At 37.9% G+C, this 19434-nt stretch overlaps 1 long non-coding RNA gene across 2 annotated transcripts; it reads right to left on the bottom strand.

Annotated features, from left to right (window-relative positions):
- Positions 1-8994: 8994 nt before the first annotated feature.
- On the bottom strand, positions 8995-14621 carry LOC135443273 (uncharacterized). Of its 2 annotated transcripts, none has more exons than XR_010438937.1 (4): positions 14495-14621; positions 14319-14375; positions 11616-11734; positions 8995-9969 (listed from the first exon to the last, which is right to left on the bottom strand). It is a non-coding gene; the product is annotated as an uncharacterized LOC135443273 (long non-coding RNA). The 2 variants fall into 2 exon arrangements; XR_010438936.1 differs by lacking the exon at positions 8995-9969 and adding an exon at positions 10175-11036.
- Between the last annotated feature and the right edge of the window lie 4813 nt (positions 14622-19434).

The raw sequence follows: 19434 nt of genomic DNA, 5'->3' as shown, positions 1-19434 counted from the left end.
CTGAATGGAGAGGCCAGTTTACATCTGTCAGCAGATTCCCCAAAGGGAATTTTTTGGGAAGACAGAAACAGCTTATGAATCTTCAAAGGAGTGTCAGAGATATAGAAAGCAATGGTATTGCCGTTTAAGAAACCAGCGGCTTCATCTCTCTTTTTAGATGCTTACAAGAAAATAAATGAACCTAATAAATATCATCACTAGTTCCGTCCAGCACTATCAAGAGCGCCGAAGGCAAGCGAAAGCACCGCAGCCCCTTTGACCTCATCTAAACCAATCTGGGGGAGAAGTGTTAAAACAACAAGAGGCCCCGGGAGACCGTGTCCTCCCCGCCGCTCCCCGCTATCCGCTGCTCCTTCCCTCCTTCCCGGCGCCTCTCTAGTCCGGCCGTGGCCGCCAGATGGGGCAGCGAGGCCCCGCTGCCCGCCAGGCCCGGCCCGGCCCGGCCTCAGCCCCGGGCCTGCCGCGGCTGCCGGGAGCGCTCCTTGAAAGCCGGGAAGGAGCGCGCTGCTCCCGTCCTCCTGCCGGCTCGGGAAGGTGAAACAGCCGCGGTTCCTTCTTGGGCGCCGGTCGGGAGAGAAGGAATCGGTGCAAACCTTTCTGGAAGGGCGACTCGGCCCTCGCTGGTGTTCGGTGTCAAACTGCGCCACCCCTGAGCCCTGCGCTCCAGCTGGTGTCTTGTGGGTTTGTGACAGCATCTCCAAATCATGCTTAAGATTCCTGAGTTTTCCTGAGTAAATCAATAAATAAATAAAATGCAGCCTGTCCCGCTGATAAAATTGCAGCTGACCTATGTACTATAGTGGTCAAAAGACACCACCATTTTTTAAATACCACAGTGTGAGAGGATCTTAAATGGATCCTCCCTAACCAAAATCACTGGTATGAGGAAGAAAAGGTGGGAAAAGAGGGAGAAGAAGCCCAGTATCATATGAAAATCTTCATCATAAAGCAAGGGAACTGCAGCGCACAACGTTTTGCAGTTTGTTTACTTGCGGCTTCATTAAAATTTCATGCAGATCCAATGACGAGATTTTGTTAATGGCCCACAGAGGGACAATCATTGCTGAAGCCTGAACACTGTGATCCATTTTCCCTAATTATTACTTTGTAACCGTTTCTAATTTGACAGCTCCTGCTGAACTGGGGTCCGTTTATTTTGTTGCATTGTTTCATATAAAGAAACATCAGATAAGCATAACAGCGGAGCATTAATAATAAAACCCACAATTTGAAACATGCATTAATTGCATGTTAAGTGCACATAATGGCCTTCATTGTAGAATCCCCTTTAGAGGGCACAAAACACAGGGCTGTGTTGCACACTTAACAATGAGAAGGGAGATTATCTAATTCCTTGTGGCCTACATGTCAAGAATGGAGAGTGGCTAAGAAGTTAGTTTTCCTCCTTAGCTCTGTTTCATAACTGTTAAAAGATGGAGTGAAGATGGATATATTTGCTCACAATGGAGTGGTTTCTAAATTTGTCTATGAGCTTTGAGGGCTTAGTTGCTTTTTTTAGAAAAGAAACATCTGGGGTGGTCAGGTGTTTCTAAAAATTCGATGCAGCTCATGGCTTTTTGAAGGCTCTGACATAAGGTTACGTATTTCTGAAGAAGTGAGAATGTTTAACTACAAGGGTCATCCAGTCCAGTCTCCTGCTAGCTCTGTTAAATGTATCAATATTTCTTTCTAGAACCAAGGCAATTATATTTTAAATATATTAGGTGTTTTAATTTTGATTCTTTTTATTACTGTAACCTAATTTCAGAAGTCTATTCCAACACTCCATTTTATTGACTTACCTCAAAATTTGTATCTTCAGAAAATTTCATTATCTCATTCTTCTATTTTCCATTAACCCCTTCTTTATTCATTTTATGACATAACTACTCCCTATCTGCTGGTTAAAAGTATTTGGCATTTGTTTTTTTTCATACCCCTGACTCTGCTACCACTGTAGCAGGTTTTTATCATGGTGTTTACCCCTTGTTTACAAAAATGTGTTTGATTTCGAGCTTCATTTTACTAAGCTAAATAGAGAAGGCTGTTTCAGTCTCATTATTCCTTTCCTCCATTCCAGTCTGACTTTGTCTTTTTTGAGTGTGAGTGATTGGAATTATGCATGCATTAATGGTTGGAATTTCCACAATGATTTTTAAAGTGCATCAACATACCTTTATCTCCTCTAGAAATGGTGCAACTGATAAGTTCTTGGAGGGTTTTTTTTGTTTTTTTTTTTTTTAATTGTTCTGTTGCAACACATTGGTAGACTGTAGCTCTCCTAACAATGCTTTGCTTTGCCCAGACATTTTTATCATTTTTAGCTCTCAGCTGATGATGAGTCAGCTTGGAGCAGTCGTTTTTGCTATCTTTTTACTGAGGCATGATTTGCACTTTTGCACATTGCACTCTTAAATTTAAACTATTTCTATTTTCCCAAGCCTTGTGATCATTCAGTTATTCCCATAAAATATTCTGATCTTCCTCAGGTATTGGCAGTGCCTCAAAATACATGTCACCTGACACTCCTTTGCATTAGCCAGTTCTTTATTTTCTCTGTGATTTAAATAACTCCTGTCTTCTCCAGTGTGTTCTGCTTTAAATGTCTCACTGAAGTTCACATAGATTGGATAGTTCTGCCTGCTTACTCTGGATCTTTAATTACCTGTTCTGTACAGAGATGAAATCGACCTCGTTTAGTCTGCTAGAGTTTTTGCTTTTTCACCTTTCCTTTCCATTCTTTACTCTTTCCTTCACAGTTTGATCTAGAGCCCTGTGTAACACAGGGGTCAGACTAATGGGCTTATGGTTGTCTGAAACATTGCCTATTCTTAAATATAGCTACTAAATTTGTCATTCTCTGGTTGCACAGCAATATCCCTTCCTATTGTTTCAGTGCCTATTTAGGGAACAAAATCCATCAGTGCTCAAAAGCCAGGAATACCTGGGTCTTACCTTCACCTGAACTTGTTCTGTCTGAATCTTTATATTTTTTGTACAATATATATATTGCACAATCTTTAAGATTGTACAGCTGGATTTGCATTCCAACTAGTGTTCACTCCCTTTGGATGGACAAGGTCCCTAAATGGTCTCTGCAATCTCAGAGAAGCCTGTGCAATGACCACAGGGAAAGTCAAACAACCACCTAAAATCTGAGCTCGTCTTAAAGGATGAATGACTCTCTAAAGCATGATTTGTGGAAACAGACTGCTCAGACAAGAGGAGGATTTTTTGCTTTTATCAAAAATTTCCCTCACTGTTTCAATGCACTCGGGTCATACAGCCCTGGTAGGCCATGCTGTCCTCTCCAGACAGGGGACACAGTAAGTGTTATGCTCAGAAAAAGACATAACAGATGCAGTTATTTGCTGTAAGAAGGTAAAATTCCAACCGCTTTTTGTTAACTCTGGACACTACTCATTAACAGCATGATACTAAAGTGCCTCCAGTTGTTTCTTTCAGAGTTCCCCAGTTTTGCTCTCACTAGCTGCGTCCTTCTGCATTACTGACATTTATGCTTCTTTTCTTCTAAGTGGCTCCATTCTTCCTGCTTTCCGGTTTTCTTCCAATCAGTGTTGAATCACCTTTTAACTGAATTTCCTCATTAGCTTCTGTTAGCAAGCTTCTCCCAGACTTCTACACACAGAAGGGAAAAAGGCAAGAGATCAATCCTTGTGCATTCTGGGATGGATATACCACAATCCAAAAGTTTGCAGGTGGTGAGGGGCACTGCAAGTCTCTAGAGGTGGCAGGGTAGTTAGCTGAGAGGATTCTGCTCTCTCATTACTTTTAGGAGGGAAGAAGGATATGAGCCCAAAGCCAAACACATTACATACTCCGTATCCTTTCTGCCAGGGAAATTCTGGCAAAGCAGATAAGAAGTTGTCCTTGCTTTGCAAGAACTGTGGCCTGTGTGCCACAGGAGGGGCACAACAGAAGAGCAGGAGTTGGTCAGAGTCCACCACTCTTTTTTCCTGGTGACACTGCTCATGTGCAATCCCATTACATTTGATTTTCTCTGCTGGCATTCATTCCAGCCTCCCCCTGGCTGGCCAGGGTGTGCAGCAGCTCAGTCAGGCTCTGTTGTGTTCTGCCAGGAGCTTCCTGCTTAGCTGTAATAAACTGTACTGAGCAGTGCTTCCCTGGCTGCCTTCATCTTTAAACATGACCTTTTTCAGGTAGTACATTCAACACAAATTGTTAATAATTGAGCTGAGAAGCAAATTTTAGACCCAATTTTCCATACTCCATTTAGGTTTCTATTCTCGTCTCTGGCTTACCACCTTCCTTGGCTATTATTGTAAGTACATTATTACCACAGGGCAGGAATATATTTGTGTCTTTAAGAAGCAAAGCAAGATAAGCCATAAGTACTCATCTCATTCTTGCCATTTTTAAGTAACAATTTATCCTGTAAATAAAACTTTCAATAGTTGCATTTGTTTCGTTTTTTTTCCTGTATATTTTTAGAGCAAGTCTTGCCTTTCTTGCGTCCTTTTAAGTGGTGACTCACTCTGATTTCCTGTTTTACATTGTTTTAACTTACACTGTTTTCTCCCCAAAATTTACAAGACAGAGCTCCCTATTTGTGCAATTTATTAACAGGTTATGTGTCTAGACTATACTTCAGTTAACTTTAACACCCTTTCCCCCTTTTGTTTCTGAATTTCTTGGGCTAAAGCTCTTAAAGATCTTACCAGTTAAATACAGTGTTGAATTTGTAGGCCACTTATCCATTAAAGCAGATAATTTGGGGTGCAAACATCTGTGCGTTTGAGCAACCCACTAATGAAAATGAGTGAGCTCCACATGCCAATGAACTCAGGCTCCAAGACTGGCCTTCTTCTGTTCTTTATTCTGTTTTATATCCCAGACAGATTCTGCCATGCATTGCTGTCTATAAAAGCAAAGTTGGGCCCAGACAAACAAATTCAGAAGCTGCCTGAAAATCTTTTCACAGCTTTCCATCTTCTGGTTACAAGCTCAATGTTAAAATTATCCCTGTTCTAAAAATGTTAGTGATACTCTTTTATCTTTTTTCAAATAGATTATCTGCATTTTTTAGTCATTGTTTATTAAAAATCTTGTCAGACCCAAATTTCCTGTAATACCATAATGTTTTCCAATGCCTAATTTCCAATAGTTATCTTGCTATATTGACCTGCATTATTTCCTTCATTAATTACTGCCGTTCCTAAAAACAGCTATGGCTTTCAATTTGTGTTGATTTCTATAAAAGTCTTCCTTGATTAATAACCTGCAACTTATTTAAATTTTTATGGCCTCATGGGCATTGTTAGGCTGAAAAAAACTTAATGAGAAGTTCAGTGATGGTAGGAAAATAACTATATTACATGAGCAGCTTGACATCAGTTTCATAAGAATTTCACATTTAGATTCCAGAAGAAAATGAGAAGGTAAAAAATATCCAATCCATGGAAAGCCATTAAAATGAAAAATTCCTGGGATGTATTTACACAATCTAGCACCTCACATTGTCATTTTTCATTCTGAAAAGGGATGATGAGAGAATTTTAAAAATTATTTTTATGGTGAAGATTTTTAGATGTGTAAGAGAGAAATAAGAGGTCACTCTGTTCAGGAGTTGAGCTATAAAATAATTTTTTGCAGGCATTACAAATTTGAACATTCCCCTAAAATGTAACTTCACAGAATATCCTGAGCTGGAAGGGACCCACCGGGGTCATTGAGTCTAGCTCCTGGCTCTGTGCAGGACTCCCTACCTGGAGAGGCTGTTCCTGATGCCCCCCAGGACACAGTTGGCTCCCCTGGCTGCCAGGGCACTCCTGACTCAGACTTGCCATTGACCAGGAGCCCCAGGTCCCTTCCCAGAGCTCTGCTCTCCAGTCTCCTGTTCCTCAGTCTGTTCACACATCCAGGGCTGTCCCTGCTTGTTGCAGGTGCAGATTCTGGCACCTGCCCTTGTTCAGCTTCACATGGTTGGTGATTCCCCATGTCTCCAATTTGTTGATGTCTCTCTACAGAGAGACATCAACAAATGTTGAGGGAATCAACAGCTCCTCCCAGTTTAGTGGCCCAGGCAAACTTAATATTGATTTCAGTCCTGTGTCATTAACAAAGCTCATTAAGAAAGATGTTGAAGTGTGCAGGGATGAGGACAGAGCCCTACAGAGCCCCACTAGCGATAGGTGGCCAGCTTGATGTCACCCCATTCACTGTAACTCCTTGTGCCCAACCCCTGAGCCAGGGGCATGAGGTGTTTATCCAGCTGAATGCTGGACATTTTGTCCAGAAGGACACTGTGTGAAATAGTATGGAAGGCTTTGCTGAGGTCCAAACATGTTACATAAATTCAAGATGTTTGAGGCTTCAATGTTTTTGGGTGAATTGGTACTTAGATAACAGGTCTTTCTAAGAAGTTACTACTGCTAGTATAAATCATGTCAAAGAAAATACTTATGGATAGTTACCCTTGCCATCTGTGGTGCAATTTGGGTACCTTAGAATATTTCCTCTGTGCTGCCAGGAATGCCATAGGCAGCCTTTGAAACAGAGCTCTTCTGTTGTGTATCTCTTCTTTTGCCTTAGTTGAAAAGTTGTTTTGTGTTCTTTGACAGTTAGTCAGAAATACTTTTCTACTTAGTTTTGGTTGTGGTGGGTTGTTTTTTAATTTGTTTGGTATTTTTGTACTAGGTAGAGGTTCTTCCAACCAATTCTTCATGTGTCAGAAATCTAATGACCACTACTGACTTCAGGGAACCTACTTTGTCTTGCAAAACCAAATGGTATGATGCTTTATAATATATCATAGATGTTTTCACTAATAAATTGGAGATGGAAAAATTATCTTGGAAGAGGTAGGAAATGATTCTTTAGTCTGTACTTCAGGTTCACCAAGTGTATTTGTGCTTTTTCTGACCTATGCATGCAAATCCTCTTCCTAAAATGCCTTTGGAGAAGGAGAATTTACAATCTGCATAGATTTGGTGTCCTATGGCTCACAGGATGTCCCTTCCTGACTGGAAAGTTTTCTCCTTCTTCTTTGCCTCTTATTATTTTGTCTATGCTCCACAGTGCTCAAAGCACCAAAAATGATTAAGCAGTCTTCTAATTAAGGCTTCTTTTTTATTTACTGGAAAAATTTGAGATGTTTAAATATTCTTGTTTGTACGACCCTGGTCTTTCACTAATGTTAGTACTTCATTTAAATGTGCCTAGTGATCCTTATTTGAGTGCTTTCCCCTATTTAGCTTACATATAGGAAAGGAAAATGAAAGTTTTACTGTAATGTACAACTACATAGTTTTTCCCATAGAAATCTGTCTTGTTCAGAAATCTGTTTTCTTTTTTTCCCTGGAGTGAGTCAGACTGGTGTAATGAATGAGACTCGCTGGTAATGCACCTACTCCATTCATCTGAGGAGCTAGACAGTTTAGTGAATTGCTGCTGGGAAGGGAAACACAGCCTTGTACCTGATGCTATTAAAGAACCCTGCAGTGGCCACTGATTTTTTTCCTGCCCTCCTCCATGAACTCACATTTTTCACAGGACTTTTACCCTCCTTTCTGGATGCTTGGGACCAATGAAGTGGAGATGCCGACCACCTCCATAGATTACTAGAAGAAGAGAGAAATGGAAACCTTCCACTCAAAGTTTCTCTGTGCCGTGATAACTGGCATGATTTTAAACATATCAAGTTTCCCATCTTTCTTTTTATTTTAATTTCCATTTGGAGTTAAAGAAAATTTGTCACTATAAAATTTCCTGCAGTCAAAATTACACTAGGACCCTCTCTGCAGATCCACTAGAAATGCTCTTTAGGCACAGTGTTTTTTCCAGGTGTTAGATTTTATATCCTCAATATTTGCTTGGTTTTAAATGTATTTTGCATATATGTTCATACATACAGTTTTAATCAGTTCCTGTCTCTTTACAGATTTTAGACAAACAATAGATAATTCCTGCAGATAACTATCTGATCCTGTATACATATGATTTCTATCAGTGGGATTTGAGAAATGGCTACTGATGGATTTGACAGTATTTCAATTAGACAGATGCTGCACTTTTTGAGCCTTGTATTTAAGGAGTAGACCATAATGTACTGAGACTTTATATAAGAGCTTAGCTCCATTCAACAGGATAGCTAAACATCAGAAATAGATTTTTTCACCAGTTCCAAAATAAAATGTCTGCTGATGAAATACGAAATTCTATTAAAAATTCCCCTGTCATTTAAAATCACATTTCTTTTGGTGTCTGAGAGTGAAGTATTTTTTTTTTAAATCAGAAGTCAGAAAACTCTGAAACCCTGAAAAGAATTCTCTCATGCAATTTTTTTTTAGTGAAGGAATAATTCTATCCCACTCTCTTCAAAGCATGTGCAGAAGGAAAGATATATTTTAAGGATGTCAGACTTCCTTCCAAATGATTGAAAGAACCTTGCTGCTCAAGTTTATATTGGGCAGCTTATGCCTGTCTGTATTTTGATAGCTTTTCATTTTTCAGAAGCAATTGGACAAAATTACCACTATGCTACATTTTCAGATTTCCTTGATGACTAAATGTTGGAGCTTCAGGTTTGCTCTAATGGACCCTCCTTCCTTTTCCATATAACCATGTTACTTGGAAGAGGAAAACTAATACATTCCCTTGAAGAAAATAAACTCTGCCATTATTCCACGGAATATGCTCCCACCTGCCATTTAATCTTGGGGGAAAAAACCCAGGAAAGCAAAACATTACCATAAATGGCCCAATTTATCCACCTATGTATCTGTCAAAGCATCAGCAAAATTTCACAAGGAATCATCACCAACATTTTGGGCACTGGGTAAATCAGTTTAAAGAAATCTGTATTTCTCTAGCCCTGAAGGTCACTCAGGAAAAGGAAGACTGTGCATTGAGCAACTGATTCCTGGGTCACACAGCCTCAACTCACAATGTCAATGCCTATCTAAAAATGCATATGTTGATTACATTATATTTACTGAGAATCACACTTTCTTGGAAGTCACAATATTAATTTTAAAGTACTAATATTTTCCTCCCCTTTTCAAAGAATGAACCTTTTGTTGTCATCTTGTTCTTTGAATATAAACAAAAAAGGTCAAAAGCTATATACATCATCTTTGTGGTTTACTGTAATTTTTGCATAATTTTTCATAGGCTGTTGCATTCTACCATGTCACATTTTCATTGTCTATGAAAATTTCCTTATCTTTTCAGTCTGATTCAGAAAGTTCTGACAAACAGAACTGGAGGGCTCACAAAAGAGGATAATAGAATGCAAAAAAATCAAGTCTGTTCCATGAGCTAGTGGCTAGTGTAAGCACATGTAGTTGCTTTCAGAATCTCTGTGGCTATGAAAAGTTATCACAGCAAAGCCCTAAGAGATGATAATTCAAATTCAGAACCATCCACTACTGTAGTTTTCTTTTCAGCTCCCTGAGGCTCAGATAGCACATGAATGGGTGGGCTACCATTTTTGAAGGTTTGTAAAATACTCAGAAAAACACCAGAATCTAGATCCTGGCTGGAATTAGAACACAAAAATAGTTGAGCAAGGTCATGAGAGCTTGTGCTTTTTTGTAAAACTATGATTTTATACTCAGAAGAAAACGCAGTTGAATTTGAAGCTGTGTACTTATCTCTGGCTCTTCATTCATGCAGCCAGCTCTGTGCACTAAGAGAATGGGAAGACTGTGGGACAGATCAATCATCAAAATATAATTTATGTTTTCTTTGAAAATTCTTGAAGTCTCTATTTTCTGCATGTATCTCAGCAACCCACCTTGCTATATTTAAATGGTATTACTTCATTTCCTTGCAAGCTAATAGCGAATTTAGACGCTGAATATTACTGTCAATTCTCCATCCTCCACTGTGTCCGCTGTTCTGTCTTCTCTCTATTCCTCTTAAATCCTTTACGCCTACTCCTTTTCCACCTCCTCATGTCTCAATTTCACCATCAGCAAATATCGCCTGTGGGCAATTGTTCAAGAGTTTAATATTCATGCAGCTTCTTTAGTTTGTTATTGTTAGAGTCTGAACAGACTGATAGGACTTTCTCTAGAACAGGGAACATTAGATCCACACTTACTTTAATTTCTAGGAACTACATTTCCATTTCCACATTTGCTTGTATTTCTAAAAACTGTAGCCTACAGCTTTGATGGTTTTTTTATGTGAGAAACAAAATTCTCCAAAAATCAGAAAGCAGCATTTATTTATTTATTTATTTCTAAGAATTTCTTTATCCTTTTCATCTCCTTGTGATTCTGTGCTTTTCTTCAAATTGTCCATAGATATAAATTCTCTGAGCTCAGAAAAGTCCAGAACTTCAAGGTGTTTGAGGAGAGCTGCAGTAGCAGTGATTTCCAGAACCACTAAGGCAGATTGCAGCACATGCAGGGGAGAAAGAATCAAGGATAACTTTTGTTTAAAATGACTGGACAGAAAAATAGACTGCATTAATTTGGCTCTTATTCTGGTAAGAAGAATATATTATTCACTATCAAAGAAACAAGTAAAGCTTGTGGGAAATGAGCCTTTTTCTTTCCTTTCAGTAGATATATGAAGACAAATACCTTAAGCAAACTTCCGAGTAACTGCAATATTTCTCCTCCTATATGGTCTCCTTTAAACACAGAGGATAAAACTCAGAATAATCAAATGTATTTTTCTGTTAAAATGCACTATGTCATAGCTATGTTGACTCTGTCAGCCGTCCTCATCTCAGGTCTTTCTGCTGACTTGCTTTATGGGAAGTATTAATTAAGCTAATCAGGAGCTGTGCCCAAAATGATGAAATGAAGCCAGTGTTTGTGAATCAGAAGGAAACATGGCAATGTGTTGGCCAAAATGATGAAATGAAGCCAGTGTTTGTGAATCAGAAGGAAATAGGGCAATGTGTTGGCCACAATGATTTTTGTAAATGCAATGGGTAGGGTTTATATCCAAGTGGCTGCTCTCCTTTCATTGAATTTAAACTGGAAGAGACACCTATTGTGTAGTGCCATCCTTTCATCATATTAGTCCAACATAAGAACCTAGAAAGGAGCAGGGAGAAACATGGTTGCATTGTTAATCCATCAATTAGGTCCACAGCACATCAGCTTCTGAAATGATGCACACAGTCCTGCACCCCCGCCTCAATAAATATATGGTAGGCCTGGGAGATGTTTAGAAGAGGGACAAGGGTGGATAGAGGTATGGGATGGCACTCATGAAGAGTTAACCAAAATGGAGTTTGCCAATCAGAAAAAAGAGGAAAAGAAATGCAATGCACATTTATCAAACCTGTATCACAGAGGGTGAGACAAGGAGCAGAACAGTTTCCTGCCCTCTCTGCATGAAAATGAGAGAGAGAATCCCATATAATTAGCAGTTGTTGTGTTCCAAACCAACAGATGGGTGCAGCCTGTGGCACAGCTCACAGGTAAGCTTGGGACTCTGTGCTGCATGATATGGTTGACATAAAAGGAAGCAGAGAAATTATTGTTAACAAAAACCCCTTTGAGCTTCTCCTACATAAATAATCCCCTATGGCTCAATCAAGAACCACAGAAGACCAGGAGACACTTCTGGGGAAATTTTGTTTCGTGTTTTTATCCCTTCTTTATACTTACCTCAGTGTCAGGGGACAGTCCTCATTACCTTTCGTGGCTTTTTACATTTTCAGAATTTCATAGATCTTCCCAGCTCTGTTTTTTGTAGGTTGTTATTTCTTTGATGATCAGTCTTCTTGCTTATAATTAAACCCATAATTTTCAGTTAGTTCCTTCTTCTGGCTGAAATTAACCAACTTTCTGGCAGTGTTTGACATTCAGTCAAATGAAGTTGTTTAACTTTATAATTTGTTTCCATGAAAGCACACTGAAGACACTAAACCAACATATCAGTGTGCACCAGAATGAGATAAAATGCACTTGCATGTAGAATGTGAAATTATTAAAATTCTATAATAGTATTTTTTCAAAAGTAATGTTATAACAAAAAGTGTTTTTCATTGTTTGGGTTTTTTTTTTCTGAAAAGTATTGACAGAGAATAAATATTGGAATTTTTTAAATTTAGAAACATCCATAAATAAAATTTTAAACAAGTTAGAAATTATATCTGGTTTAAATTTACATAAGAAAACCAGTATTTAATATTTTTTTCAGCTACAGAACTGCATAAGTTTTTGCCACAGTTTTCTGTAAGATCTTAATCAGAACAGATATCTTAAGTATTTCATTTCCATTCTCTATCATTCTAACTGAAACAATTAATATAGAAAAAAAGATTTTTATTCCCTACCTGGCAGGAATATGGAATAAAAATTACTGTCAACAAACTCCATTATGTTTTCTCATTATTTGTGTCATTCCTTTAGCAGTATTTATTAATTCAGACTGATTTAATAATTGAATGAATGTCAACTTTTTTTTTTTTCAGCAAAATATTTAAAGTATTTAGTTATGGCAATAACTAACTTGCTCTCCCAAGTATACAGGATTTCTTTATGTGTTAGTCGGGAGAGGATGACAGGCAGAACCAGATATATCTGTATTTCAAATCAGAGCTCTACATTTGGCATCACTTAATGTTTGCCATACAATAAGTCAGTTGACCTCAGTAACCAGACAGAGAGAGTAAAAAAAAGGTGATAGTAAAAACAAAAAAAATTAGAGAATATAAAGTAAGCCCTATGAAACCTTTTTATCTCAGACAGCTTTTTCTGAAAATCAAGAAAAAACTAGTTTTGTCGACTTTTGTGGTGTTGTTTTGTTACTTTTTTTGGGGGGGTTTAGTTTGAATTAGAGAAATTTAGGTGTTTCTGAGTGCTTTTGGGTTTTCATGTTTGCTCTTTTCTTTTTTCGTTCTAAAGACTCCATAGCAGTAAAATAAAATTTGAATATTTCACCCTCTTGATCCCTTCCAACAGAAATAGAAATGCTTGCAAAAATAACAGCAAGTGTAAAGAAGAACTTACAGTTTGGGTACCTGGAAAGAAGAATTTACAGCAAAATTTCATTAAAAGGCTAATATCTGTGTAGTCTAGGCTGGAAATGGTCTGTAATTGCTTTTAGGGACGATGACTAATGAATATTCTCTACTGAGAGTTCTGGTTATTTCTGGCTCAATTCCTGTTTTCAGTCCCAAATGGGCAGACTCAAAACCAATGTCCCAGTTAGATGCTTAGACAAAATCTCAGCTTTGTCCTTTTGCAGATTCTGTGCTAACTTCATCAGCGAAAAGGAAACCCAGGCTCCATCATGGCTCTCCTCCCACTTGAAGAAGGGTGAGAGAGACATTTGTAAAGAGAGATATTGCTATGGCTGAGCACCTGGCTGTGGTCACTTGCTTCTAAACCTTGCTCTCATGAGAAACGTCTCAGCATCCAAAACCTTGCTCTCATGAGAAATGTCTCTCAGCATCCCAGTCTCCTTCTGAATATGAAATTCAGTTTTATATTTTTGCACTTACAGCATGAAAACCATAGTATGTCTTAACTTGTATAGTATGAAAACCCTAGCATGTGACAACTTTTTTCAAGGTATCTAAGCTTTTTATTCTTTTTACGTGAACTACAGACTGCCTCTTCTTTAATTGTATTGTTGTTTTAGTCACATTAATTTTAGTAACTGGAGCAGGCTCCCCAAGGAAGTGGTCACAGCACCAGCCTGCCAGAGTTCAAGAAACATTTGGAAAATGCTCTCAGGCATATGGTGTGATTGTTGGGGCTGGCCTGTGCTGGGCCAGGAATTGGACTTGATGGTCCTGGGGAACTCCTCCCAACTCAGGACATTTTATGATTCTATGAACTCAGTCAAACATATGTCAAATATATTTTTTTTAATGGGCAGCTGGCTTATCTAGGGATTTAAATTGCTTAATATTCAAGAAATTATAAACAGTAATTAATTTGATCTGGTGTTTGAAAAAAAAACACCTCAACATTAGAGTACAAAGCATTAAAATTAACATGATCATCCAGTTTTCTTTTTACCATCCAGTCACAATAACAGAGAAAATATGTATCAAATTTTACAATATTGGAAGGTTGTTTGGGAAACTTCCATTTGACAGATCACAGATCCCTTTCTTATAATATGAAAATGAATGAATGAATGAATGAACGAATGAATGAATGAAAAAAATGTCTCTTGATGCATGCTTGCATATAAATATGCATGTGTGTACATATCTGCACATATATATTTAAATGCATTTTTAAGAACTCCACTGCCATCATATGTCAAACAGGGTCTGAAATGTCAATTGTGAAGAAATATCCCTCATTGAAATTAATCAAAGAGAAAGAAACCTGGAAGAAAACTCTACGTACCCTATCCATCAAAGCAGCAAAACTTTTGGGATTGCCAACAAACCTTGTTGATGGTTCCTGCAGCAAAGGAAAGGTGCCTGAGTCAGAACAAAGGGATGCAGGCTGTCCTGGTGAGGCTGAGGGGTGAGGGTCAGCATGTTTGCTGTCTGATCATACAGACAGTCCCAATCTGTTACCCAATCTCTGCATCCATAACAGGCTTGTGGCATTCACATTCTCTAGACAGAGAGAGGCATAATTTTCTCTCCCAGGATTTTTTCAGGAGAAGCTCAGAGAAGAAGAGAAAACAATTCTTATCTCTACTTGCTGCGCCTGTTGTTTTGCACATGTGGAATGTGTTATGGAGATTGTTCACCCAAAGTGATTTATCAATTGGATTCTGCTGAGGGTTGTTTGGATTGATTGACCAGTTGGGTCAAAGCTGTGTCCTGGCTGTCTCAGACAGTCAGTGTTTTTTCTTTAGTATTCTTTACAGTATAGTATCTCTTTAGTATATAATTTAGTATAGTATTAGTGTAATATAACTTAATAAATCATTTGTTCAGCCTTCTGAATTGTGGAGTCAGAGCACATTATTCACCATGTTGGGGGCTCCCTGAATTGATACAGGCCTATGGAATTTTGATGACATATTATTTCTATGGGTCAGGATGAATGCTTTGTGCAACTGCTGTTTGTTATCATAGGTGATCTTTAGATGTGTGGACTTCATAACTTTTTATTGATGACTAGATTGTGCTTTTTGCTGTATTTCATGATGTACCTTTTTGACTATAGTTTTCTTGCAACAGCTACAGGTTGCTTACTTAAATTCTTCATGAGCAGTGGCAGAGCAGGCCTTCAGGTAAAAGTTCAGCTAGGGAAGAAAGAGCGGGAAATGAGATCAATCATCCATCAGCAGCAGAGTTTGGTACTGTTTCCCCAGTACCAAACACAGCCCTCAGGCTGGGGGCTGGGCACGGGGAAAGGATGTTTGTGCTCCTGTGCACCAGGGCCTCATGCTCAAAGGTGAGTGCTTTCTGCTCAGCCACAGAGCTTGGTGCCATTGCTGTAGCCTCACACATCAAAAGCTCTCTCGTGTCTTGCAGCACATGGCAGGCTCCTGTGTTATCAAGGCACACACACCCTTGCAGACCCATATCCCCTCACAGTGCTCTGCTTGTCCCTCAGACTTCGCTCCTATACAAAAAAATCCACTCTTCTGTGAATACAGGATGGATCCCCACCCAAACTAAATGAACATGTCATGGTATTTGGTTACTTATTATCATTAAAATAAGAGTTTCAGATATATGTATTTGCTTCCAAATCTGGAAGGTATTTGCAAAATGTGCTTATTTGTATTTATGGAAAAGAGAAAAAAAAAAGTTTTTAAAAGATAAGATACAATTCTAGGGTTTTTTCTTTTCTTTTTTTCCCCCTAGGTTATCTTATCTTCCTGAATCTCATGGTCATGTGAGTTACTGTTACAATGGGTCATGTCAGCAACATCCTTTATTTTAGCTTTTTAAAAAGTCTTGTTGCCGTGGCAACTGCCATATCACCTCCTTGAAATAACATACACAATATAGAATTTGATCTTTTGCACTGTAGAATAGTCAAGGAAAAATGTTCAGTGTTAAGCACTTTTTTCAAATTTTAATGAGGTTTCAATGGTATTTTTATCTATCTGCTTTTCTCGTTTAACATTATTTTATGAAGAAAACAAATGAGTGCACCAAGATGTGCATCTATTCCTACTGATGCCTTCAAACAGTAGCAAAACTGACAGTATGCATTGTTTTCTATACAGATATTGTAAAAGTTGCATCAGTGATTTGGTTTAGTCACTGTACTCCACTTATTTAATTTCCCTGAAGTAGCTAAGACAATAGAGTCATTAAGCTAAGTCAGACAGAAAGATTTTCCCTCATCTCACATTTATCTAAGTTACTTTGTTAAAAATATTTTTACATTTTATGACCAGAAGCAATCATTGTGATCCTCTAGTCTGTTGTCTTGCACAGCACAAATCAAGGTATTTCATCCTGCAGTCACTTAGCAAGCCACCAATATCTTGTGGAACTTTTAGGAACATATACTACCTTATCAGCCTTGTGTAGCAAATGCAAGCAACCATCCAGGCTGAGATCAGCTTTCATTGCTCCCAGGGTGAAGGCAAAACACGTATCCCATGTGTTGCAAGCTTTGCCTTGTTCTGGACCTTCTCAGGTTTGGCCTTTGGAGTTACTTACTGTGTTGTGGTTATGTGTTTGGGCTTCTGAAGGTGTAGGAGACTTAAACATCACAATTGCCTTCAACACTATTAATGTCACATAATCAGATCTTAAACAGAAGGCACATAAACTTTCTGGCTTTTAAGTGTGCTGAGGACAGAATGTGGCAATGCCTCAGCAACAACAACAACATAGATTTTTACTCAAAAATTAACTACTTTTGTAAATGTACTAAATAATATAAAAGGTCAAGCAAAGAAATGTTTTTTCAATAAGTCATGATTGTCCTGTTCTTGTTCTTGGAGTTGTCAACAGTGCAACCCCTCCCTCCCCCAGCACACACTCATTCTCTTTGCCCAATTCTGTTTGTTCTTAACTCTCATTGATTTCCTGTCAGTCATTAAGCTTCCAGTTATGTCTCTCAAAACCTCTGCAGATTGTACAAGCCTAGAAATTGCATCTAGAAATTACTACTAATTTAAGGAGACACTGGTGATTTTAAACGAGTAAGATTTTTCATGATAACAAATTTCTCCAAGACTATATAATCTTTTTCTTTCCTAGTGAAGTCAGAAAGGCAGCAATGTTTGCCAAACCTGCATAGTGAACATTTCAGTGCAAATTATTGTGGTCAGATTTCAAAGCAGAGATTGTTGGCATAGCAAATACTAGGAAAAATATTTCTGTGAAAATGTCTGCCCTGATTTTTCCTTGAAAAATGAAAATCCAAGAATTTTCTGTGACCTCTTTTGCATGTTTCTTTCCTATCCATAAGATAATGATTTTCTTATTCTCATTCATACTAAAGCATTTTGGAAAGAATGAGATTTATATTTACAAATTTGCACTGTTGGTATTATTTGCGTGCATTACACACAAAAAAACTGGTCTTGAATCATTTTTCTCTGACAGGTAGCATAAATCTGCTAAATTCAGTGAAGCTACACAGTTGGAATTCCAAGTTAAATGAGAAGAAATCCAGCTGTTTCTAGGAAATTTGAGAACACTGGGGGGTGAGTGTTTCTACATTTTAAAACAATCATTTTTATGGATTTTAATACTTTTTATTTATTGGGGAAGAGAATCAAAAGAAAAATATCTCTTTTATTTCTTCCAGCCTGGGTTTTTAAAATCTGACTGAAGAAATTAAGGGTGATCTTAATGTTAATAAGTAATCTATATCTTTAAGGATTGTTTTGCTGGGTTGCATGAATAGGTATGGGAATTTTGTAAGTTGCACTTTGTAAAAAGCAAAACATGGTATTCAGTTAGTTCATGCTTGGACAAAGTAAATTTTCCACTTGTTTCAAGCAATGAAACAAAGGGAGAAAATGCATTGTGCTGGCAGTGTAGGAGGAGTCAAACTGCTAATAAAGGGAAGTAGTGAAACAGGCCAAGTCACACTGTTTCTCCTCTCTAGACTGTTGAAAAAGGTATTGTATGTCTGATATAACAAAATCTGAGCTTCTGAGGAGCTAGGACTGGTTTTTAGTAAGTAAAAAATACAGTCTAAGATTGATTAGGTTTTTTAATTTCCTTCTCAGGTGTAGGCACTGTTAGACCCCTACATTTATTAGCTAAATTTCATCCAGTTTCAAACTCCATAAAAATGAACAGATCTTGACTTGGATGCTATAATCCCAATAGAAAATCATTCTCATAAATATTTTACTCACCCAGTCCTCCAAAAATTGAAGTTTTAATTTTGGTAAATAAATAATAAAGAACATAATATATATTATTTTTCCCCTATTTGGAAGAAGGCATTGTTTTTATTTGAAATTTGTTTTCTACTTCTCTGGGGCTAAGAGGTTATGAAATCACAATTATATTTGCAAAATGATATATCTTGAACACTTTTTCTGGAGTTGCATTTTTAGAAGTAAATATCTATGCACCTCCTCTATGTGAGGTATAGACAATATGGGAAATGCCATTGAATTCACTTGGAATAGTCATTTCACATCAACTAAGAGGCCCTTGCAGGTATCTCAGAATATCATGGTTAGTATCATGATATGTATTTATCAGCAAAGTATGACTTTGATTACTATTTAACATGTAGACATAACAACCTGCTAAAACCAGGGAAAATTTCACTAAAATTTGCTATGTGTTCTACCTTTTCCAGTAACCAGTGGAAACTGGGAAGTACAAGGGTGATCAACCATGCCATGGATGTCTGTCGTATTGGGAAAAATTGTTGTAGTGGAAACTCCAACATGAACTTTAGCTAATTTGGTAGGCTGCATGATAATTGAATATGCCAGGATTTCCTCCAATAAACACACATTGCATAATTTCATTTACATCTTTATATTCTATTTTAGTTGCAAGGTGACATGCCTGGTCATCACAAAGCCTAGTATCACTGCCCATCATTGTGCCTCTAGAAAAATCTTTTCTTGACTGTCCCTTCTTTGCTATGAAAGCTGAATTTGTCCTAATTAACCAAATACTGATAGTGCATGGTTATGCTTATAATAGTTGCATAGCTAGAGAAAGCAGCATGGTTCAGGGGAGATGAGTATTTAAAATGATCCAGCACCTGGATTTCAAATTTCCCATCTCTCTGTTACTGTCTTAGTCTAGGTAATTTTGAAGGCTATTGTGACATTTTCTGGAGTATAACAAACAAATTAAATAATACCAGAGCTGTCAAATCTCTCGGGGTGTGAATACTGTAATAAAAGGTAACCTTTTTTTGTCAAATAAATAAATAACATTAAATATTCATGTAAGAGACACATAAGTATAAAGCAGCACAACGAGACTTGGTGGTGACCTGCTGTGGCTTAACCTGGCAGGCAGCTAATCACCATATTGTATGGAACATCCCTTTGGCTGCTAAGGGTCACCTCTTTCATCTCTGCCCCATCTCAACTCTCCCAAAGAGAGTT

This window comes from Zonotrichia leucophrys, chromosome 2 (genome assembly GCF_028769735.1).
Source record: "Zonotrichia leucophrys gambelii isolate GWCS_2022_RI chromosome 2, RI_Zleu_2.0, whole genome shotgun sequence".
NCBI lineage: Eukaryota > Metazoa > Chordata > Aves > Passeriformes > Passerellidae > Zonotrichia > Zonotrichia leucophrys.
This window is presented reverse-complemented; position numbering and strand designations above follow the sequence as displayed.